This window comes from Meles meles, chromosome 9, assembly GCF_922984935.1.
Source record: "Meles meles chromosome 9, mMelMel3.1 paternal haplotype, whole genome shotgun sequence".
NCBI classification, from domain to species: Eukaryota; Metazoa; Chordata; class Mammalia; order Carnivora; family Mustelidae; genus Meles; species Meles meles.
In genome coordinates this window covers 52,171,761-52,198,552 of record NC_060074.1, presented here as the reverse complement: position 1 = coordinate 52,198,552, position 26,792 = coordinate 52,171,761, and positions in this window count along the sequence as shown.

Sequence of the window (26,792 nt, the reverse complement as noted above, 5' to 3'; positions counted from 1 at the left end):
TTGTTTGTTCATGGAAAATAGCATGGATGAATTCATACCAGGGAGTTAACACCAGTCATTTACAGGGTTGTGTGGAGACCACTAATTATTCCTTTGTATTGTTTTTATTCCTACAATCAGTACACCTTCACTGAAAAATACAGAAATGGAAAAAAGAAATAAACTAAACCTGGGGATTCTATGTGCCTCAGAAGGTAGGTTTGAAGGCTTTTAAAGCTGAAATCAAAACTTTTAAAACTTTTAAAAACTTTTTTAAAACTTTTAAAGACTTTTAAAATCAAGACTTTTAAAGCTGTGAATCAAGGAAATTCTTTTTTTCCTAGTGTTTGTAACATTCTTCACATCCCACTAGTTTTGAGCAGCTGAACATCCTTTTTCCTTTCTCCAGAAAATGTACATACTTAAATGTCATATAAAGATAAATAACTACATGATTACAATATTAGGGGATACCTCTCAAAAGCAAAGATAATCTTCCACAATTCTAGTATAACTTTTTTGTTTTACTGTTGAAGAAAATGTAGCTCAGATAGGATAAGTGAATTGCTAACAGTCACTGTTTATTACCCACAAAGCAAAGTTAGATCCCAGATAATTCTTCCTCCTGTCACATGAATCCAGTGCTGAAGATGTGTATTCTTCTAAAGGTATTCCATGAACACTTTTATATTTACCCATTTAAGTCTATCCCCTTAATTTCTTGTGATGGATTACAATACTACTCCCAAGTAATCACTGCCTCCTCTGTAAAATGACTGTGAATGCTTACGTATTACTGCTTGACCTGCAGAGCCTCCCTATGGAAGAAGAATGCCATTCCGTCTGAAGGCTTGGCCACGTGACTTGCTTTAGCCAATGGGAGTAAGTGTGATTATACCCCCATCTTTAAACTTTAAAAATGGGGGTATAATTCTTAAACTTTAAGAAACTTTAAGATTAATTTCAAAATTAGGCACTAACTCTTGCTCTTTTCTCTCTGCTTTGAGAAAAATGTGTCCCAAATAGGGTCTGGTCCCTTAACCTGGCCATGTGTTACAAAGGCACACAGAACAGAATCACATCAGTTGAACCAGAGCAACTGGCAGATAACATAAATGAGAAATGGTTTTGTAAACCATGGCCATTTAGGGGCCTGTTACCGTAGAAGAACTAAAATATTCTATACTTGTTCCTCCCCCAACCTTTTCTGTCTCAACAAACGAATGCATCAACACAGTCCATGTAAGCCAGTGATCTTTTAAGCATGTAAATTATATAGTATTAATTCCTTGCTTAAAACTCTTCCATGGCTTCACATTACACTTCAAATGACTTCCAGAGTCATTATGTTGGTCAACAAAACTCCATGTGACTTGCCTTCACTTCCTACTACCCTCCTCCTTGCTCATGTCGGTCCTTGTCCCACTTGTCTTCTTTCTCCTCACAGACTGTGCCAAATTTATGCCTTATGCCTGACTCCCTGTTAGTCATATTTCTGGTTAACTCCTTACTAATAGGTCTTTGCTCAAATCATTTCCTCAAAGGCAGTTTGTACGACCAAACTAAATAATGTTGCTTTCAGTTCTTATTGGTCATTTACTATTACCCTACCTTATTTTCATATATTACAATGTTTACACACTCAGATAACTTTTTGTTATATACTTTAAAGAACTTACTATAGTGTCTTTTATACTGTACTTGAGTATTTGTCTTGTCCCTCAACTAGACTCAGAGAGGTTGGATAAGATTTGGGCTTTGAAACTGATGAATTATTGAACATCATATCTGAAACTAACGATGTACTATATGTTGGTTAACTGAATTTAAATAAAAAATTTTAAAAAAGACTTGGTCTTTGAGGGAATAAGTAGAATTTATATAGGCAAAGAAGATGTCAGCAAAGGTGTAAACAGGGTAGAGTATTCTACTTATTTTTACGTGCTCTTTACAGCATTTACTATGAGGTACATGTTGTTTGAAATGAACTGAAACCTAAACCCAGATTTAAAAAAAAAAAAAAAGGCAGAGAGCAATAATTATAATTCTTTGGGTTTTCACAAAAATGTTTCATTTTTGCAGATACAGACCCTGGCAAGTTATGTTAGGGCCTGGAAAATGTATATACTAATACATCTATGAACACTATAATAATTCCTGCTAGAATTGATGGTTGCATTCCCCATCACAACTGCATTTCTGTGCAGTAGGAAATTGTTCATCAAATCTTATTGAAATATATGTATGAAATGGAATTTTGAAATAAGGCTAGGTCCTTTTCTATTTTATGTTACATTGTGGTCTATAAGAAAAAATAGTGTATGTTAATACATTAAATTATGATGATCATGCTTGTGAGTACAGTGTTCTAAATATATTGAAATGACAGATATACATCAGAAGGCACAACATGAACCAACATATGGGTTTATTTTGCCTTTATGGTGTTTAAAACTCGTTTCAGCAAATATTCAACACTGAAGAAATTTCACGAGCGTGGATTTCTGTATTGCCTTGAAAAATAAACGAGGTCTGTTTACACTGTAAGTGCATTCCTACATTGCCATAATTTACCACTAAAGTGTTCTTTTCCATTTTAGAAAAAGCATATAATCTCCAAATGACTTGCTAAACTTTTATCTATCTTGTCCCTGAGTTTGGGACTTCAATAATACACACTATTATATCTAATAATAACAAAATAAGAATTATTTGATAACTTTTAAAGATGTCAATCAATAAAAATACTTATTGGAGGTTTATGGGAAAAAATATTGTGGTAAATGGTTTTTGGAAATATAAATAAATGTTGTGGCCAAGACCCTGCTCTAGTTAGAGAGAGGAGTACCTATTATCTATTGTACTAAGACTCATATGGTCACATAAAAATATGATTAACCTCATGAAAGAGTCAGAGATGAATTTACTAATAAGTATTACTTCGAGAAAGTGCTATGGAAATGTAAAGAGGCAACACCAGGGCTTATGTAATTGGCCACTAGCAGAGGTGGGATGTTATCTTGATTTTGAAGTAATGAATGGGATTCATATAAGCAATGACTGTATTAAAAGATGCATTTCAGGGCACCTGGGTGGCTCAGTGGTTTAGGCCGCTGCCTTCGGCTCAGGTCATGATCTCAGGGTCCTGGGATTGAGTCCCACATCGGGCTCTCTGCTCGGCAGGAAGCCTGCTTCCCTCTCACTCTCTCTGCCTGCCTCTCTGCCTACTTATGATCTCTCTCTGTCAAATAAATACATGAAATCTTTAAAAAAAAAAAAGATGCATTTCAAAGAACAGAGGGTAGTTAGGCCAGATGACAGAATGAAAGACTTCTATAAAATAACAGAAAAGATGTGGGTAGAGAAGTTTTATAAGACAATATTTCAGAGGGGTCTTGAATGAGACAGTGTCTAAGTCAACCTATACATGATTATATGTGAAAGGTCTAGAAATACAGTTGCCTGCAAGCATATTCTTTTAAAAAGTTGCTTCAAGCCTATGCTGTAGAAGGTAGACTTGAGTATATTAATAGATCAGCCTGGATTTTCTACATCAATTGAAGGGTGTTGGCAGCAAAATGGAATCAATACCCAAAGCCAGCCAGAGGCTGTATGTAAGGCTCTGAATAGTACACATGGAAGAGATAACAAGAGCCCAGGCTTGTTATATGATAGTGAAATCTGCCAAGTTGGTCTCAACCATATGCCTAATTGGTTTATGCTATAAAAGACTAATTGGAGATTAAAAAAGAAGTTAAGTTAAACTTGAGAAACTTGGTTCACAGAGCTATTTTATTCTAAAATGTGTAATGAATATAATTCCGGATGTAGAATGCTATCTATGGAAGTAACGTGGCTTGGTAACTGAGAGTTCACTATGTTGAATAAAATGTAAGTGATTAAGTCTCACCAGTTAAACATTTTAATTTGCTTACAAATTAAATTTAGTAAAAAGAGCTAAGTTTAAAATCCTGCCAGACGCAGGATTTTAAAATCCAAACAGACGCTGCTTCCTGACTGTACCCTCTCACCTTCTAGCACTTCGACCTTAACATGTCATGCAGTCTATCTATACTGCAGTCTGCAAGTGTGAAATGGATGATAAAATTAGTATCTACTTCATAAGATTATTGTGGAATTAAATAGGAGCGATGCGTATATAATGCTTATTGCCAAGCCTGTCACCTAGCAAAGGTTACTACTCCTACTTCTATTGCATTTGTTCCCCATCACACCGACCTTAATTCTGTTCCCTTTTCTGCTTATTCTGGATACTGCCAAGTGTACACTTCTGATTTTCTAACTCTCCCGTTCAAAAATGTAATCATTCCCTCGGTACCTAAAAATAATATCCTCCCTTCTTTACCTTGGACTTTCTATCTGAAACTTGTCTTTGCTGTGTATTTTTCTAGAACATCCTCATATTACCAAATTGAGCATATTTTACATTTCCTCAATACGCTCTGGGTATGCGATGGTAGAGCTGATAACTTCATGGAGATCCATCCGAAGGGTCACTATTACCTGCAATGCTCCTGCAAGTTTCATTCATCCCTTTTCCATTTTTTCCTCTACTTTCTGCATCATTATCTGTCCATCAGCTAGCTGAGGTTCTGGGATCTTGCTGTCACCTTATTTTTCTTTTCCATTGCTAAACTCCCAAGCCCCTACCTTCTTAAAGCTGGAATTGCATTTCTATTTGTCCACCTCCTCAGGCTTTCACCTCACTTCTTAAACTTCATCCCCAAATCTGACTGTTGCCCATTTCAAGAAAATTTGACCCAACATTTGACATATCTCTTTTCCTTCTTTACTCCAACATGATCATGTTCACCGAGCAAGTTGCAATAACATATTCACAAAGCATTCTCCACCACGATTCCTTGACATTTTCACCCTGGCTAGTAGCCTTAGAATTACCTAGATGACATTTACAACAAATACAAAAAATAATCCAACCTTATTGCTTATGGAATCATTTGTCTTGAGGCTTAATGGTTAGAAGAATTTTATCACTATTCTAACAATATTTCATTTTTTTTCCCTCTTGCCTAAGATTCAACAAACATTGAGTTCTGCCACATTCTAGCTATAGTGTGGGTTGCAGGAAAAATAGATCAAATAGTCTCTGTTCTCACACAGTCCACAGTTTTCTGTGCTCAGGCAATTCATACTTAAGTGTAGTATTTTTCAAATGTTTCTTATTATACCCATTTAGATATTTTCTTTACATGACAACCACACACACACACATACACAAGTGTATGTAACAGAAGCACAATGGTCAGACAAACATGCAAGAAAAAGCAGTTTCGATGTGCTGTGACAGTTGCTACAATTGAAATGTGTGCACACTGTCTAGTTCTGGTATTCATCTTAGTCCTTAGGATTTGGCAATGCCTCTTCTATAAAGTGGGTGCTAAATAAATACATGCAGAATTAATAAACCTCTTGGCAGGATTTTAAACTTAGCTCTTTTTACTAAGACAGTTCAAATTTAATTCATAAGCAAATTAAAATGTTTAACTGGTGAGACTTAATCACTTACATTTTATTCAACATAGTGGGCAGTGCCTTCTAATGATAAAGATTAAATGAAATACGGATAGGAAATGTTTATATGTGAAAATACTGTATCTATTGAAGGACTTACTTTTAGGTATCTCTTGAATTATATACCCTTGGCTGTAAATTGGCTCACTTTGTGGCATCGACCTTACTCTGACCTCCTAGTTTTCAGTCCCCTCTCTCAATCACACAAATACTACTACAAGTAAATGAGCATTCATCAAATATTCTATTAATAATAATGAGATTTTTTTCTTCTATGAAATAACTAAGGTTTAGAAGCTACCAGCTTCTACATGTCTCAGCCTTTATAAAATGCCAGACTTCAGTTTCCTCCTAGACATAAATACAAAAATACCCTATTCCCTGATCTTTAAGGCACCAATAATCATAAATGGTTTTGTGTGCCTGCTCTTTCTTCACTTGGGCCATTTTTTTTTTTTTCATTTAGGATAGGAGTTTTTAAAACCATAGCTATGTACAATTCTTATGTTCATGATTTGGATCTATTTATTGGTAGTCATAAAAGTCTCTCTCTCATTTTAGATAATTTCAACATCATTTTTTAAAAATTTATTTTAATTTTTTTTCAGTGTTCCAAAATTCATTGTTTATGTGCCACATCCAGTGCTCCATGCAATACATGCCCTCCATAACACCCACCACCAGCTCACCCCCCCCAAAAAACCCTGAGTTTGTTTCTCAGAGTCCACAGTCTCTCATGGTTTGTCTCACCCTCTGATTTTCTCCAACTCACTTCTCCTCGCCATCTCCCAATGTCCTCCATGTTATTCCTTATGCTCCACAAGTAAGTGAAACCATATGATAATTGACTCTCTCTGCTTGACTTATTTCAACATCATTTGGCAGCAAAAATACACACGAAAATCTCTTGAATATAAGTATCAAAAATGACTGTTAGCAAAGACCAAAATTTAAAAATACAATTTATACAGGAAAATGCATCTGTGGAATCATGCTTTAGTTAAAAGTCAACTGAATACTTTCAATAATGAGAAAATTATCTGCTTTCTGCCTCTTAAATTCTGTCAAGTAAGAAACACAAAAATGTTTACTACCTCAAGTGTTGGGGGATGGGTGAATCACATGCAATAAATAAGTCAACTCTACAATCTAAATCTGTGCTACTCCTCAAGAGAAATCAGAGTTGTGCTGACCATTACCTAATTTACAGAATTTGGTGTGGAAGGCACTTATTTCAATAATGGGAAACCCTGAAAAAATAGAGCCCTTCCAAAGAATCCCTCACCTAATTATGCTCATGAAACAGATTTACCCTCAAACTCTCCTATAGCTTGGAAAAGTAGAGCAGCATAGCTGCATTTTTTGGGCACTTGGGAAGGGTGCATGCTCTGAGTAGGCTCTGGAAAGCTGAAATACTTAGACGTGAGAACAGCAATGAACTACAGAGGCAGCAAGAATTGCAGAGCTACCACTGTAAAGCAAACTCTTCTCCCAACTCAGTATCCAAGAGATTGTCAAGTATACTACAGCAAGTACTTCTGATGAGCAACAGTGACATAAGACATCAAGACAATACACAAATTATGCTCAATATATTCTATTTAAGACGATAGAAAAGGAACAGAATTTTCAACCTCACTAATTATATAACTAAAATTGCAGAACTAAGCAACCTCAGTTAGCCTATTATGATGAAATGAGAGGACAAAAAATCACTTCTGTGCTTCCACTGTTTAAAAAAACAACAAAAACAACAAAAAACCTTCAGGGGTGTCTGGGTGGATCAGTTGATTAAGCATCCAACTCTTGGTTTCAGCTCAGGTCATGACCTCAGTGTTTGGGATCAACCCTGTGTCCGGTTCCACGTTGAGTGTGGAGACTGCTTGAGATTCTCTCTCTCTGTCCCTCCGACCCTCTTCACTAAAGCACACACATACTCTCTCTCTCTAAAAATAAAATCTTTAAAAAAAATCTTCATAGACATGGTGTTACCCATTTCATATAAACACTGTGGGTTCTTCCTCACGAACTACAGTTAAGTAAGCTTACCTTCATTCTGACAATTTGCAATGGCATCTGTGTTAAATTTTATTTTATGGGATTCAGCCTATAATGATGACTGTCAAGATGTCTTTGAATCCAGATTTGCCGTTCAACATATTTTCTGTCATTTATGACATTTTTTGGTATGCTGGTTTGATAAGAATGTTTTCTATGGGTCCACACAAGTAATTTAATATCCTAACAGTTAGTTTAGAAATTCTCAACCATATATAAGAGAATGGTATAATAAATTTCCATGTACTTATATATACAACTCAGTTTTAATAATTTTCAACTTTTGCTAATTTTATTTCATTTCTTCCCCTACTCACCACCACTATCTAGCATTCCACCCATAAATAACTCATATAATATTTGCATAGTTTATATAATATTTCAATAAACCGGGAAAAATAACCCAGTGTTCATTTCTAACAAGACCTTATTAAAATACCCATGATGACATTGTTATACATATGAAGTTAACACTAATGTTTTGTTAACCTAATACTTAATTCATGATAACATTTCCATACATAGCTGATTTTTTTCTAATCAGGATCCAAACGATATCCTTATAATTGCATTGGTTAGTATGTCTTTTAAGTCTTTCAAAATTTGTCATAGTTCTTCCCTTTCTTTTTCATATCAGTTATTTGCTAAAAAAGACTGTGACATAATATTTCCCACATTCGTGCTTTAGGATTGGAATTTGACTATTAATTCTATTGTTTCTCCATTTCTCATATTTCCTGTAAACTCAGAACTAAAGACTTAATCAGATGTAGGTTTTAACTATTAGTGTCAATATTGTATAGGAGATCCTATATACATCTTAGTGCATCTTATCAGGAGGTATATAATACATAAATGTCCAACTGGTCAAGAATGAACAGTTGGTTCATTTGTTTCAACCTGAATCATTTAGCTTTTCTGTCAATCTTTTGCCTAATGTTTCAGCAGTCTTTGATGATCTTTGCCTAAATCCATTCTTTTATTGTGTTGCTAAATAATTCTTCCATTCTATTGCTCTTTCTTTGACATGCTTATTATCTGAAATTCTCTTGTAAAGAACTTTTTCTCAAATACTTGGTTACTCTAAATATATTTGCACAAAAAAGTCAAAAAAAGTGCTAGGTTTTTCTCATTTATTTTCAAAATGATGAACAGGTGTCCAATCAACTTCCTAATATGATGCCATTTTAAAATATTAGTATGAACACATGTATATATATTTTAAGTGTTTTGATGTCTTGTGGTCTTTTTTAGGGAGAGGCATGCTCAATTTATCCCCTCTTTAGTCATTGAAATGGAATATTCTCTAGTTTTTTCTACTTTATCTTAATTTCACACAACATAGAATTGCATTCATAAGTATTGCAAGGAGCAAAAATTTTTAAAAAATAAAGACCCTTTTCAAATATAAGCATAATACTTAGAATCAAATAATTTCACAATAATTTCCAGGTCATGCCTTGCCCAGGAAAGCCAACATCTGATGACCAAATGAGAAAGGTTTACAAAAGCCCTGCCATTTTATCACCGTGTGAGACTTTCTAAAGGGAAATTCTGTCTTCAAAACTCTCCAGTGGATTAATGGAGACTACTGAACCTGAATCAGTTTTTCCTCTATCCAGTCCTGCTTCTCCCTCCTACCCTTAACATGTGTTGATTACTAATAAATATATTCTGGTTCAATTGTTATTTCAGCAGCTGCTTCCAAGAAATCCAATCTATAGCATAAATATTCCATGAATTGGGATCTTAATTACTTAAAAATTACTTGACTACCTGACCAAACTGCAAGTATAATCTCTCAAAATTATATTTTTTAAAGATTTTATTTATTTATTTGATAGAGAGAGACAGCAAGAGAGGGAATACAAGCAGGAGGAGTGGGAGAGGGAGAATCAGGCTTCCCACCAAGCTGGGAGCCCGAAGTGGGGCTCTATCCCAAGACCCTGGGAACATGATGTGAGTCGAAAGCAGACACTTAATGACTGCGCCACCCAGAAGCCCCTCAAAATTATATTCTACCTATTTTATTTCTGGTCTATACATATATATGTAAAATTTAGACTATCTTATTTTTATTAACTGTAGCTATGCCAAGTTTTTTTTAAAAAGGAAAAAATAAGTGAACAAATTTTCTATTGCCTCATCATGAATTAGTTGATAATATATTATTAATATAGCTGTCTCAAGTTTTGGAATAACATCAGAATTTCTGCTTCAAATGTTAAAGAAACTAGAAGGGATTTCAAAATACATAGGGACTAACTACTTTTGGAAAAATTGGTGACATTTTTGCCTTTTTTTAAACTAACGACAAGAATGTAAAGGAACACATATCAGTCATAACTACTGGCCTTTCTGCCTGTAAATTGGTAAGTCTATTCATCTTATTCAATTATTATCAAGTTCAAGTTAATTGTAAAGTGCTTTTAGACCTTTGATAATGGGTTCAAGATACTTGAGTGTACCATATTAGAACATTTCTTTAAACTCTCAGAGATATCACCAAAACAAAAAATTTAGGAAACCAAACTTCATACATGATCTATGAGACACATATGACAAAAATTTTAATGGGATGCCTGGGTGGCTCAGTCAGTTAAGTGTTTACTTTTGGCTCAGGTCATGATCCCAGAGTTGTGGGATCAAATCCCAGATCGAGCCCTGGAGCCTACTCCTCCATCTCCCCCTCCCCCTCCTTGTGCTCTCTCTCCGCCAAATAAATAAAATCTTAAAAAAAAAAATTTATTTATATGTAAACTGTAATAGACAGACCAAAAAGAGGAAGAGAAGGATTTTGAAATGACTCTACCTGCTTCTGTCTTTGGTTTTTTCACCATTTGGAACCCCATCAGCTAGATAATATCTGGGAAGCTTATAGGTCATTCACACAGAAAGATAGCCACTAGTGCAAAAAAAATTATTCAAATGTTATATTGAGGCTGGTAACCCAAAGCATATATACACATAACAGATATACAGGTACCATAACCATAACCTCTCCCTTGATTAAAAACTGTACTATCACCACCTAATACATGGATGCCATCAACCTAACGGCATTTATCACTTCTGCTCACCTTATTTGGATCCTGCCTTCCTCACACACTCCATTTCTCAACACTTACTTAACTCTGTTATCATAAAGAAAAAGAATATGTACATAATTAGAAACATGTTTCACCAGCACCATGGTCAGCACTAATACTTATCACTATGGTCATGACTGTCTTTCCCATGTATAAAATGCTCTCCATTCCAAGAATATTGTCAACTTAAGAATGAAAAAGAGTATTTAAGGGGCGCCTGGGTGGCTCAGTGGGTTAAGCCGCTGCCTTCAGCTCAGGTCATGATCTCGGGGTCCTGGGATCGAGTCCCGCATCAGGCTCTCTGCTCGGCGGAGAGCCTGCTTCCCTTCCTCTCTCTCTGCCTGCCTCTCTTGTGATTTCTCTCTGTCAAATAAATAAATCTTTAAAAAAAAAAAAAAGAGTATTTAAGGGCTATCTGTAGGTGAACTCAGGATATTCTCCATCAGGGAAAGAGAATGGCATATTGGGGGAATGCCAGAAAAGAGACTGTCTACTCTGCCCTGAGCCGTTAATGCATCTTTTTTTTTTTTTCTTAAAGTAAGAGAACGTGTGCTCTCATGTCCAGGAAAGGGGCAGAGGGAGAAAAAGAAAGTCTTAAGCAGGCTCCATGCCCAGCACAGGAGCATGACATGGGGTTCAAGTCAGGGCTGGATCTTAAAGCCCTGGGATCATGACCTGACCTGAAACCAAAAGTCAGATGGTTAACCGACTGAGCCACCCAAGGCCCCTAAAGGATCTTTTCATTCACTCACCATAGCCCTGTTACAAGTGCCAATGGTTGTTCCATATAATTTGGTATGATTTCTGGCTTCTTTCACCCAGTTTGTCCTTACGCATGTTCATTAAATCTATTTTCTCATCCTGGAAACAGACTCCATTCCTAAATTTAATTCTCATCTCTGATTGCTATAAATTCTTGAGACTCGTCTTTTATCTTCCTATACCAAAGAATTTCTGCCTTTTGGGGGGGGGGTCCCTTGAATCTTTTGTTACCTCACATCAGTCAGATAAATGCTCTCACTCCGGACATTAGCCATCAGCTCAAGGCATTCTCAACAGTACAAATTTGACCACAAGAGGTAAGAATGTGCACCACACCCAAGTTCCCATTTTTATAATTCTTCAGCCTAGGTGGGAAATACAATTTGTTTAAAATAGTTTAAACACGGTGCATCGGTTTAAAAAGTTTGTTACCCAAATCTTGTTCAGAGTTCTAAATATTTACTTTGTAGTTTTTTTTTTCTCTTAGTTGCTGCACATTATTGGAATAAATAGTAATTTCATTAGAAATACAGATGCCTACAAAATCTTAAAATTATAACTATCTAGTGAATAAGATTTTTCAGAGGCTATTAAGAATAAATGAAACAAGATGGGATTGGGAGGGAGACAAACCATAAATGACTCTTAATCTCACAAAACAAACTGGGGGTTGCTGGGGGGAGGTGGGATTGGGAGAGGGGGAGGGGGCTATGGACATTGGGGAGGGTATGTGCTATGGTGAGTGCTGTGAAGTGTGTAAACCTGGCGATTCACAAACCTGTACCCCTGGGGATAAAAATACATTATATGTTTATTAAAAAAAAAAAATTTGGAAGGGGAGGCAAACCATAAGAGACTATGGACTCTGAAAAACAACCTGAGGGTTTTGAAGGGTCAGGGGTGGGAGGTTGGGGCAACCTGAGGGTTTTGAAGGGTCAAGGGTGGGAGGTTGGGGGAACAGGTGGTGGGTAATGGGGAGGGCACGTTTTGCATGGAGCACTGGGTGTTGTGCAAAAACAATACTGTTACGCTGAAAAAATAAAATGGAAAAAAAAATTAAAAAAACTTTCTTAAAATTACATATATATGCTTTTAAGCTTAAGAAAGTATTGTTTTTATTTGGTCAGTCAGTCAACACCTATTTGGTAGTTCACCATGTGTAACAGAGGAAGAACAGATAAGGCATCAGGATTCCTGAGTCAAATTTTATCTTCACCATTTATTATGATATCCAAAATGGCCTCAGTCTACTCCATTTTTGGTATTATTACCCACAAAACAGAAATAATGATATTTTTCCTGCGTACCTCATAAGGCTGGAGTCAAAAGTTATCATGTAAATGTGAACTCATTTTGTAAAGTATAAAATTCCACGAATTTTAGATTTTAGTAGCATTTTGTGTAATTCACTGGAATGGGGGCTGGTTGCCTAGATACCTAGTACAACAACAGGTCCCCCTGCCACTCTCTAATGTCTTTTCACTACTTCATTTTTCAGTGGGAAATAAAAAAGTACACACGAGAAAGAAATGTAAAATTAAGATCTTGTGTAAGTCTTGTCAGAAACATTTGGAAATAAGTGTACTGTGAAACAAGCATTTATCCCACCTATAAAAATGCTTTCCCTAGTGTAGTTGTCCCTGAAAACACCTGGAGACTTTTTTTTTTTCAAAATATGCTTTCTCCAAATGAAGATTATCTTAATTTAGAAAACCCATAAATCCTGATGAATAAAAAGCAGCTCAATATGTACATATGATGATAAACGTAAGGAGTCAATGAAAAGTATTACACGTGCCAAATTTTAATTTTTCTCTAAGTTAAAAGAAGCATACTATTCTGTTTTAAATCATTTTATCTCAGAATTTTGTCAGACCTTAAAAGAAATTTGATTGCTATTAAAGAAAAAGCTTCTGAAAATCAATGAAAAATAGTTAATTGTACACTGGGGAGAAAAAAAAAACCTGTCAACTATGCTCCAGAATATTATTATTACAATACTATGAAATTATACTATTAAAAAAGAAAAAAAAGTCTATTTGGTAAAGGCATATTACATTTAAAAGGCCATTAAATTTTAATGTGTAAAATTAAGTATATAACTCAAGCTTTGAGCAAAGACACATCCAGCCTCTTGCTCAGCAGAGAGCATTATACCATGAAGCACACATTTTTCTTCATATTCTTATAGGATGTAATCTGAAGTAACCTTGCCTCTAACTCGTTACAGTTAATTTTTATAAATGTTTTTAATTACGGAAAATGTTTCACTATAGTAAGGATCTGGGAACTTGCCATATGCAGATAGAGTTTTCTCTTACATGAATTTTAAAAGCAGCAGCACACTGACAAATGTTTCATAGTACTGTTAAAATTGTAAAAATGGGACTATAAGCACAGCAAAGGGATATGTAGGATATCATGCTGATGGATTTTGCCCCATGGACACATTTGTTCAGGAAGCAAAGTGGACAGAAAGAACAATATAAAGAGCTCAAGAAATGAATCTTAATAGTACAAATTAGTGCTATCATTGGCTTGGCCCCAATCTGAATGTAGAATTTTTATACTCTTTGCCTAGTCTTGAAAATACACGTATATACCATGTTGGATTTTAATGTAGGAAGAATCTACAGGACTAATAAGACTGAGGGTATAGGCAGTGAGTCAAGGAGTAGGCCCAGGTTTAGTGGTGGTGGTGATGGTGGTGGTCATGGTCATGGTGGTGGCAGCGGCGGTAATGGGGCTGTGAGGAAGGGGTATCAGTTTTACTCCTTACACCTGGAGTGGAGGCCAGGGCACATAATACATTACATACAATTTTCCTGGAGCCCGGATATCAACAATCAGAGGAAAAAAAACAAAAACAAAAATCTAGAGACCCTCCTACTAGGGCTGCTCACAGTTCCATTTCTCTTTCCATTTCCCTCAATCTCAATGAAAACTGAACTGCTTTTATAATTATTCCACCCTTCAACTTCAGAGATAAGGAGGGGATTTTAATGCAATCTAAATAACATCTAGTTGAACACTGACAGGGTCAACGAAGAATGCATTCTCTCTGCTCAGGAGAAAAAAAAGTTAAGAAACTTTCATTCAGAATATATTTCCTGTATTTTGCATCTATTAGAATGATATCAGTGTTGGGGTGCCTGGGTGGCTCAGTGGGTTAAAGCCTCTGCCTTTCGCTCGGGTCATGATCCCAGGGTCCTGGGATCGAGCCCCACGTCGGGCTCTCTGCTTGGCGGGGAGCCTGCTTCCTCCTCTCTCTCTCTCTCTCTCTCTCTCTCTCTCCTACTTGTGATCTCTATCTGTCAAATAAATAAAATCTTTAAAAAAAAAAGAATGATATCAGTGTTAACAAAATATTTGTACTACTTATGTATAAAAATGAAATTTATTTTATATATTGTTGTTATAGCCAAAGTTACTAAAGTTTCCCATTTATCTTAATAATTTGTTGATACTTTGCTCTTTTAAACAATCGTATACAAATGAGTGTCTCTCCTTCATTTCCAATCCTCACAGTTTTTATTAGTCTTACAATACTAGCTAGGATATCCTGAACAATGTTGAAAAGAAATCATGACAACAGACATTTTTGCCTTCTGATTAAAGAGAATATTAAAATGATTAAAGAATAATTATTCTAGGCTTTTGTTAGACATTCTTTATATAGGGAAAAAAAGTCTTCTATTGTAGTCTGGCAAAATCTTTTATAGCGAGTGACTACTGAATTTTATCATTTTGTTCATCTACTGAGATGATATGCTAATATAAATGATATTAAATGATTTTGTAATATCAAACTGCCATTACATTGTTGGGATAAAGCAAAACCAATTTAGATGTACTTATCCTTTGATATTCTCTAGATACAGCTGAATATTTTTAAATGTTTTTTCTACATTCCTGGTGAGATTAGACTAAAACTTCCACCCTCTTTTATTTTTTTTTACCCACTGTTTTCCAATCACTGTTAGGTGATAATAGGATCTAAGAATAACTTTTAGAATTTTACTCTTCTATAATTCAGAAATTTTCCATAAGACTGAAATTCTCTGTTCTTCAAAATTTGATAAAATATAGATCTGGTGGTTTCTTTGGGCTAAGGATTTGAATATAAATTCAATTTATATAATGTTTAAAGAACTATCTAGACATTCTTTTTGACTTTTAGTCAGCTTTGTTAAACTGTATTTTCTTCAGAATTTTTCCAGTTATTCAGAGTTCCAATATTTGTTCTATATTGCTATTTATGATATTCCTCTCACTCTTTACTGCTGCTGTATCTGTAGTTTGATTCCTTTAAAGATCCTAATGTATTGCTTATTTTTGCCTTTTCCATCTTTCTCCAGATCAGTCTTATTAGAGATTTGCCTATTTTACCAGGTTCTATACAGAAATAACTTTTTTCCTTCCTGGGTCTACTTTTCATATTTTATTTTCCATTTTATTAATTCCTGATTTTAAGTTTTATACAACCTTACTTCTAATTGTTTTGTGCTCATTCCCTTACACTTTTCTAACTTCTTTATTCAAACTTTCCATTTAAACATACAATTTAACATTTGAGAATTTAGGCCTCCTTCACCCCACAAATTATAAAGGGCAATATTTAAGGTACTAATAAATTCTAATAATTTTATGCTCTATTGTTAAATTTCTTGGCCTATCAATTATTTAGGTGTGTGTTGCTTAACAAATATTTTACTTTATTGTATGTAATCAAGTTCTAATACAAATGCATTTGACTAGAGAACTGGTGTGATCAGATCTGCGCTTGAATTCTGTTGAAAATCACTTTATTATTGAGTTACTGGACAATTTGTTAAAGGTTTCAGTTATACAGCATAATAGTATGTGTTTTAATTGTGGGTTTGATTCAGGTGAACTTATTATTATGATGCTCAGTAATTGTTGAGTGTTTTCCCCCTCAATAACTGACAAATGTAGTGGAAATCACCTCCTGTATGGCGAATTTCTTTTCCTTCCTATAGTCTTGTAAAATTCTGCATATTCGCTTTTAAAGATATGTTGCTAGGTACATACAATTTTATTTATTTATTTATTTATTCAAAGATTTTATTTATTTATTTGACAGACAGAGATCACAAGTAGGCAGAGAGGCAGGCAGAGACAGGAAGACTCCTGCTGAGCAGAGAGCCCAATGCCGGGCTCAATCCCAGGACCCCGGGTTCATGACCTGAGCCGAGGGCAGAGGCTTTAACCCACTGAGCCACAGAGAAGCCTGCTTTCTCCTCTCTCTCTCTCTGCCTGCCTCTCCAACTACTTGAGATCTCTGTCTGTCAAATAAATAAAATTTAAAAAAAATTAAAAAAAAAAGAAATGACTTTTGTTTTTGGCATCTATTTTGTCTGATTAAAATAGCTACTTTGTGTTTAGATAGTACTTGCCTGCTACATATATTTTCATTCTCTTCTTTATATCTTTTCATGTTCTTTGTATATTGAGTGTCTCTTGTAAACAACTTATAAAATTAGAATAAAATGTGTTTTGTCACAATTAACATATACACATACAGACACAAAAATAAAAGTACCTGAATTTGATAAAAAACTTGAAAAACTTTGAAGATTATTAAAAGACAACAAACCTAGGAATATATCTCCTAGAATACCTAAGACAATATTGGAAAATACAGTAATCCCCCTTTATCTGAGGAAGATAAATTCCAAGACCCCCCCATGGATGTCTGAAACTGTAGACAGTACAAAACCCTATATACTATGTTTTTCCTATACATACATATCCATGATAAAGTTTAATTTATAAATTAGGTAGAGTAAGACATTAATAATAAGTAATAATATAATAGAACAATTATAACACTATACTATAATAAAAGTTATGTGACTGTGGCCTTGCTCAAAATATCTTACTGTAGTATAATGACCCTTCTTGTGATGATCTGATATGATAAAACGCCTACATAATGAACTGAAATGAGGTGAATGACGTAGGCACTGCGACTAGCATTAGGCTACTACAGATCATCTGACAATACGTCAGGGTGAGGGTCATTTGCTTCTTTGGTTGATTGCCAGTAACTGAAACCACAGAAAGCAAGACTGCAGATGAGGGGGTAATAAGAGCAAGTGTTGGAAAATCCAGACTTTAAAGCATAGCATGAAGATAAAACAGTATCCCCACCAGAATAAACAACATAATTAACTGAAGAAAACAGAAAAATCCAAAAAAGTGTATCCTAAAAATCTAAACAAGTATGAAAATTTGGTATGTGATTGAAGTGAAATGTTAAGCCCCTTGAAAATGCTACTAAATAGAATTTTATGATATAAATTGTATAATTAGGATATTATAAACAAGAGCTAGAATAAACTAATAGAAGTAATTGGTTGAATAATTAGATAAGAAACACACAATTTGATTTGTAATTTTTCTCATGTTATATTCCCAAAGAGATTTTAGATTTATTAGAGTACCAAAAGTAATAATTAAGAAAATAATGTAAGTAGAAGAAAATGTATTTTCTAAGCATAACAATGGACAATCAGATGGAAAACTCATGTGTATTATCAGGGTTGCTCTGAGAGGTATACCCATAATATATTCTTTTAACATACTGTGGCTCCTATTACAAGTATACACAGAACAAGCATTAACACTGAACTTAACTAATAAGAACTATAAGTCTTCCTTCCTGGTTTGGGCAATTCCAAATAGCACAGAGAGACTGGGTGCGAATCAGGAAGCAATACACATATGAGCAATATTGTCAAAGCTAATATAATAAGGTTTTTAATAAATCAATGGAAATATCAATGATTATCCATGGAAAATTGTATATTCCTTTATTTCCTATCTGTGTGTGAATTTGGATGAGTTATTAAATTTTATTTATTTAAATATTAACAAATATTTATAAAGAAAAATATTTATAAAGAATCTACCAACTGTAAGATGCTGTCAGACACAAGATGTACTATAATAAGAGAGTTCCAACTTTTTTTTTTTTTTTTTATTTGACAGGGAGAAATTACAACTAGGCAGAGAGGCAGGCAGAGAGAGAGGAGGAAGCAGGCTCCCTGCAGAGCAGAGAGCCGGACATGGGGCTCAAACCCAGGACCCTGGGATCATGACCTGAGCTGAAGGCAGAGGCTTTAACCCACTGAGCCACCCAGGCGCCCCAGAGAGTTCCAACTTTTATGACACTTACATTATGAGTGGATGCTTAGGTTCCCAACCTGCATAATAACTCCTAGTATTAAAACAAGAGTTAAAATAGATAATATTTGGAATGCTCCTCAAGTTTTTAAGGAATAGTTCCTTGAATATAAGCTTAGATAGAAGAAAAGATTATTTCAGCAAAGAATGCCTGAAGCATTGCCAGCCCACACATTTCCCTTTTCTTCTTATGCTAGGAATGCACAAAGGGATACTGTTCAGACTCCACCAAAGAGATTCTTATAGTCTTTGGTCTTCTGCCATAATGATGAAGAACTAGAGAGAAATAATGTTATTTTATTCTCTCTACATATTACAACGTTTCAAAATTAATAGGAAAGTAAACCACATTTTAAGCTACCATTATTTTTCACTACTTCCAAACATGTGTCTTTCACTGCAAAGTCCACGTTATATCTGACAAGCTGATCATACTCCCACAATGCCTTTGACCCTTGTTTCCTCATTGGGCTATACAGACCTCTTTATTGAAGTATAGTTGACATACAATGTAATGTTAGTTTTAGGTGTGCAACATAGTGAAGCCACAAGTCTGTGTCATGCTGTGCTCATCACAAGTGTAGCTACCAACTGTCACCATAGAACATTATAATACCATTGACAATATTCTCTATCCTGTACCTTTCATCTTTGTTATCTACTCATTCCATAGCCAGAAGCCTGTATCTCCCACTCCCCTTCCCCAGTTTTGTCAATCCCTCACTCTCCGCCCCCTCTGGCAACTACCAGTTTGTTCTCTGTGTTTATGGGTCTATTTCTGCTTTGTTTTTTGTTGTTGCTCTGTTTTTTAAATTTCAACTATAAGTGAAATCATATGGTATTTTTCTTTCTGACTTATTTCACTTAGTATAATATCCATCCTTGTTATCACAAATGTCAAGATCTCATTGTTTTTATGACTGAGGGATATTCCATTGATGTATGTGTGTGTGGGTATATATATACCACAACTTCATCCATTCATTTATCAATGAACACTTAGGTCCATACCTTAGCTACTGTAAATAATGCTGCAGTAAACATAGGAGCACATATATCTTTTCAAAGTAGACTTTGTTTTCTATGGGTAAACACCTGGGAATGTATGTTGCTGGAAATATGGACGTTCCTCACAAAATTAAAAATATAAATACCATATAAGTTATAATGACTTTTTACACTCAAATGTAGTCAATATTTAAGCTCAGTAGAAAGTAACTCTATAATTAACTCTTTCTAAAAACAGGGCAGAACCACACTCTCTTGGATGTTTCTTCTGCCTACAAACTCCTTGCCTTTTATCTCACTCAACTGTGTTGTTCAACTCCAGTAAGTGTTTGATTAATCCAAGATATAGATCTATTAATCCTAACACCTTTTTTAAAAGATTTATTTATTTAAGTAATCTCTACACCCAACATGTAGAGAACTTACAACCCCAAGATCAAGAGTCACATGAGCTTCTCACTGAGCCAGCCAGGAATCCCTATCCTAACTCCTTTTCATTGGCTCTAACATCGATCATGTACTTCTTTTTCACCTATTAAAAACCATGTACCATCATTATAATTGCCCTCTTATGTTTATTCTTGCCTTCACCATTCCTCTCTTCACAACAATGCCTGACAAAAACAAAATTTTGATTAATTCTCCAAATACTACTTATCAAGGCCCATGTAATTAAGCATGACTGGGGAAAAAAACACACAAATTTTTCTATAGTTTACATTAAATTCATGACCAATAACCTCAAGTGGACTTTTTTTTTAAGATTTTATTTATTTATTTGACAGAGATCACAAGTAGGCAGAGAGGCAGGCAGAGAGAGAGAGAGGAAGAAGCAGGCTCCCTGCTGAGCAGAGAGCCCGATGTGGGGCTCGATCCCAGGACCCTGGGATCATGACCTGAGCTGAAGGCAGAGGCTTTAACCCACTGAGCCACCCAGGCGCCCCTCAAGTGGACTTTTAATATCGCTCAATAATCCTGACCCAATGGACCAGTTGTTTCAGTCTCGCACTCTCTTTAAGGGAAAATTCGCAATTTTTCATTTTCTTCAAATCACCAGATTCTCTTGCCCATATTTACTTTTAGCCAATGATATTTATTCTTTTCTCACTGAGAAAACAGAGATATCAAAAGACAATCTCCATAGTTTTCCATCCCTATTTTTCTATCTATTACTTTGGCCATATAAACTAGGTTTAAGGTTAGGATTAGGGTTATTCCATGGACTCTGCCTTTGCTTTTAGTACAGAAAAACTGCTCATTTCCCTGTCCAAAACCAACCAACCCTCCATTTGTGTACTAGATTTCATCCTCCCCAAATATCTATTATTCCAGCAATTTGTCTCCCTTTCCCTACTTCATCAGTTGCTCATTCTCTACATGATTATTCCCATCAACAAACAAAAAGTATAACCTTGATCCTCCTCCAGCTACCATCTCATAGCTGTTCCCCATTTACCAAAACTTCAAACATTACTCATAATTATGTCAAACATTTCTCTCCTTATTTTCTCAAACTCAAATTCTCTCTCAAATTGCTTTTACCAATTCACTGAAATACTTATTTTTAGAATAACCAATGAGGGGCTGTATGTGTGGTTCAGCTGGTTTTCAGCATCTGCCTTCAGCTCAAGTCCTGATCCCAGGGTCCTGGAATGAGCCCTGCATCAGGCTCCCTGCTTGGCAGGGAGTCTGCTTCTCCCTCTCCTTCTGCTCCTCCCCCTCCTTGGGCTCCCTCTCTCTTTCTCATGAACAAATAAAACATTAAAAAATCAATAAAATAAAATAACCAATGACGGGTGCTTGGGTTGCTCAGTGGTTAAGCCTCCCACTCTTGGTTTAGGCTAAGGTCATGATCTCATGCATCAATCCCCACGTTCAGTGGAGAGTCCACTTGAAAATTCTCTCCCTCGATCCCTCCCTGCACTCAAGCATGCAAGCATATTTCTCTCTGACTCTTTCTCTCCCTCTAAAATTAATAAATAAACTTTTTAAAAATAATAATAAAATAATCAATGAACTTAATATTGCTAAATCTAATGATCAGTCTTTATCTCATTCACTTATCAGCAACACTTGAAATAATCAATCACTCTATTATTCCCCCAAAATACTTTCTCCGCTTGGGTAACATTCTCTTTTGGTTTTCATCCTACCTTATTGGGTTCTTCTTCTCAGTGTCCATTGCTTGAGGATTCCCCAGTGTATCAGTCTATGGGCCTCTTCCCTTTCTACACTCAAGCCCTTGATAGTGTCATGTAGTCCTATGTTATACAAGCTATTTTTAAGCTAATGGCTTTCAGGGTTACATTTCCAGCCTGAATCTCTTTGTACTCAAAACTTGTAGGTACATATGCTTTTTCAATATTCTTTCTTGAGTGGCCAGTAGGCATCTTAAACTGCATATGTTCGAAAATCAAATTTCTGATTTTTTCACCCATTACAAATCTGATCCTTGTAGCATTATTGCAATCACTTCAAATTGAAATTTCATTTTTCTATTTAACCATATGAAGAGTTTTAAAGTTTATTCTTTATTTCTTTGCTTCTCTCCCAATTCACAGCCAACCAACAGCATGGCTACATAATCTAACTTTAAGATATATCCACAATCTACCGCTCTTCATGATTGCTACTACTACCCCTGATGCCCTGGCAACAATTTTATCTAGCCTGGTTATTGTGGTAATTATTTTATGTGTCTCCCTGATTGCCTCCTCTCTTGCCCTCCTACTTACTGCTCATTCTCAATGCAGCACCCAGGATGATTATTTTACAAATAACTCAAATCATTTCACTCCTCTCTTCAAATCCCTCCAATGATATCCCACCTCTGAGAGCAAGCCAATGTCTTTACACTCACCTACAGGGCCCCAGATGGTTTGCCTATCATTCTACCCCTCAACTCATCTCTCAACTCATCTCTTCTTTGACTCTGACCCAAATTCAGTCCATTTCAGTTACTCAAACATCTCTATGACTTTGACTTTGACCATTCTTCCTGGAAAGACCCTGCATAAGTTCCTAGAAGGGTTATTCCTTTAGCTTCTTCAAGGAATCACAGTGGCCGCCATGGCTACCTACATAAAATGTCACCTTTCCTCCCTGTCTCACACTCCCTAGCTCCCTTAATTTGCTTTAGTGTCCTTCATGACACTCACCAATATCTGCTTATTTCATGTTTATTTATTATACATCTTCTCACTTCAACCTTCATTAGAACTATAGCTCCGTGAGAGTGAGAATTCATGGCTCTCTCCTCTGTGTATGACACTAGGTAGGCACTCTATGAAAGATTACTGAATTCATGAATAAATGAATAAACATAGTATATGCCCAATTATTATCAAATGATGCAATTAATCCTGTTCTCTTCTAAGATTTTACAACACTTAATGTCTGTATCATGTCAGTTAGCTGCTAGTTATAAAGTATTTTGTCGATAGTTACTAGTTTAAACTCATGTGCAGTGCAGAAACCATATTTTACATTTCTTTTACATTTGCCACAGTACTTTAATTACTTCTCAAATACTGGCAGGAGCTCATAAAAAATGGCATATAGATTAAAATACTCATTGATAACATGGATCTAAACACTCCAAAAAATGCAACAAATTTGCTGATTTTTCCCACTTCTTCTTTTTTTTTTTTTAACAAAGTTAGCTAAGAAGTAATCACATTAGGAAATCTTGATTTCTCAGTTGTACTGTGTTCTATGCAAAAGAAGAGTAAGTGAACTGAAAGGAGAAAAAAAGGCAGAAGAGGGGAAGCCGGAATTGCAATTCCTACTGCATGAGCAGATCTTTAGGGCTTACCCTGAGGTACTGTTATTTAATTAAACATCATGTACTAGATAGCAATATCTTGAGCTTCCTTCTAGTTAGAATATTTAATTCAACTGGGATGAGGCAATGTGGACTTCAAAGGGAATTAACATATCATATAGATTATACATAAGATTTGAGCATTTTAGAAATTCCGCCATTTGGTATATGACCAGAGAAATATTACAAGCTTGAATATCCACAAACAATGTTACTATATAAACAGGCAAAAAGGAATCTAGGTTTATTTTATTTACTTCAATGTAAAAGGAAGCTTCACCCATTTTGTTGCCTTTTCTTGAATTTAATGTACCCCTTGACCATAAATGTTACTTTAGATCTAACCCAGTAGTACATCACTATAACTTACACCATCTTCTTGAGAGAGATATAGAATACCTCTTCACAGGAACATTTTACTCAAACACACATATCAAGCCACCCTTCAACTTCTCTTCTCCAGGCTAAACTATGTCAACTGCTCTATCTTCCCTTCACAGATTTTGATTTCTTACTGTCATAATTTCTGTAAGTCCTATTATTTCATTCTTTCTTAAATGCCTAGAAATTTAGGAACAAATAACTGGACACATCATTTCATAGGGCTTAAATGGTACACTATATTATAGAGAAGCGGTAAGAGCTCTGGACTAAGAAATGAAAAGGATTCTAGTACTATTTTAATTATTCATAGAGTTGCCTTGATGAAAGGACTTACCACCCTAAGCCTTAATTTCTCCAAATTTTAAATACCAGAGAAATATCCCATTTTATCTAATGGGCTCTTTGCGGTAGGAGAATGCATCATGAAATATAAATCATTTTGTAACTATATATTTCCTATCAACCAGTCTAAAAGGAAATTTTCACCATTAAAAAAAAAGGCTACAGGATTATTTTTTACATACTAATGTCATTGGAGAATACCAAATTTCTGTTTTTTAGGAGAGTTGAAAATATTAAATATGATCTTTTGAACCTATTTACCAGGGCACATTTAATTTTTTTAAAATGTATACTGTGCTATTCATGTCTTTATTAGATAAAGTAATACGGAGCAGAGGAAATTATAAAAAAATAACTAGGTAACTGCTTGTCTTGGTTTAAACTCTTCCCCTTCAAAATATTACTATGTTTTGATTGTGTGGAATTAAACATAAATGGATATGATTCAGTAGAGAGCAGGGGGTACTGGACAGAAAAAAATACTCTCACATAATGGATGTTTGGGGCCTGATTTTCTTCCCAGCATGCTACATATGTAATCACCAAATATGATACAGAAATGCATGGATTTCCTCTTCACAGTCTTCCCCAACACACATCAACACACCTCAACAAACACACACAACCCTCCTGAGTTTCCTCCTTGTTTCTGCTCAGTATTATTCAATGAAGCATTTTCTCTTGTTTCTTTTTTCTCCCTGAATGAAAGCATCTGAAATTAAAAAACCCATTTTCTAAAACATGTACAAAAATACGATACTAGAAACAAAGCCCCAAATTGATTTGTGAGGCTTTTGAAGTTTACTGACTTCCACGACACAGAAACTACAAAAGCAGTCTTCAAAGATCTCTAGTCGGTACATAAAATTAGTAGAATCTGGGGTAGGACTAGCATGGACATAGAAACACCATACCTTTTCACAGGAAGATATGAATGCCTCCTAAGGGAGAGGCACCCCTTCAACTCTGCAAAATTCATCCTTTGGATAAATACTTTGGTATATATTTTTAAAGATGTACATTTCCAACTTCCTGCCTTGGCTTACTTTTATTAAGAATTTTAGTCATGGAAATTCTTAGTCAATCAAATAAGTTTCCTTTAATCTCAAGGACTGGAAAAGTAAACTGAAAACAAAACAAAACAAAATTCTACTATGCTGTTGGTAGACAGTTATAGAAAAAATTCCTCAGTGTACTGTTGTTTGGTTGCAAATACCAGAACTCCCTTCAGACTACCTGAAGCAACAGAAGTGTACTGTGATAGATATTGTTATCTCTTATGACCACCACTCGAGGAGTGGTAAAAGTTCTTAGAAAAAAATAAGTTTTGTCTGGGCAGATACCCAGAATTGGATCCACTAAAAAAAACTAGGCAAAGAAAAATAATAAAGCACATATTTTACTCAAAAAGTCTCACCTCCATTCCTTTTCTTGGAACGTTCTTTTTCCTCTCCTTCAAGATCCACTTGCTTCTAAATTAACTGTCTCATGCTTCCTCGACACTCTGCTTTTTAAAAATCATTCTTTTTTTAGCACCTACTACTTCCCAACTTCAATTTTCACATTTCTAAACTGGAGCTAAAGACACCTGCCTTCCGGAGGTAAGAAAGAAAACCGAGATGAGACAATACATGGGGGGGGGGGGGGGGTGTCTATCATCATACTTAATGTGTAATTTATGCTCAATAAAGATCTTCATTTTTGTTTTTCAGTCACTAAATCATACTGATAAGTTAGTGACATAATGTGTTGCTTCTCCCAAAGATGTACAGATGAAGAAGAGAGTCTCTAGTAGTGGTTTCATATAGCCACCTCTTGGAGTAAATATGGTAAAGAACAATTATAAAAATACTCCAACAATGTATTATCAGAGGACAGTATGAGCTGAATGGATAGCTACTACGTTCTATTACTTTCAACACATTCATGCTACTTTCAACAAAAATGCTCTTCTGAATATGTAACTGTAGATAGTATACAAGGTAACAATTCTAGTTTGATTATTTATAGTTATTTACTTATTTATGCTCAACATGTGTTTCTTCTGGGTAAAATCATAAAACTTAAAATTATGTATGACTCTTTTATTGAAGAATTTTCCCAATGGTTTTGGGCTACTGAGTCCCTGTATAACTTCTGTTTATTTTCCTGACAATTTGTCAATATACCACACAAAGTTATGGAAATTCTTCTACATTGCATCTGACATCTTTCAATGAGATGATGGAAAATCATGATCTTTAAGTTAACAGCACTCAAAAGGTAGCTAATTAGATTTTTAAATCTTTAGGGTATATAAGATTTAAAAGTCATACATCAGGAATTATTAAAAGGAAAGAGATTGACAGTTCTGTCCACAGACTTTATTGATTACAATATGATATTTATAAAGCCACAACATTAGAGAAAAAAAAGTACTATAAATATTTTGCTACAGAAAATCCAGAAGGGTTTATAAAGGATGCCAAAGAAATATTAAAGGCTTTCATGGAACTATAGCATCAGAATTCCAAAGATAAGAGTGTTCTGAAAATACACTACAAACACCATACTTAAAAACAGATTACCCACTGGACCCATTCATT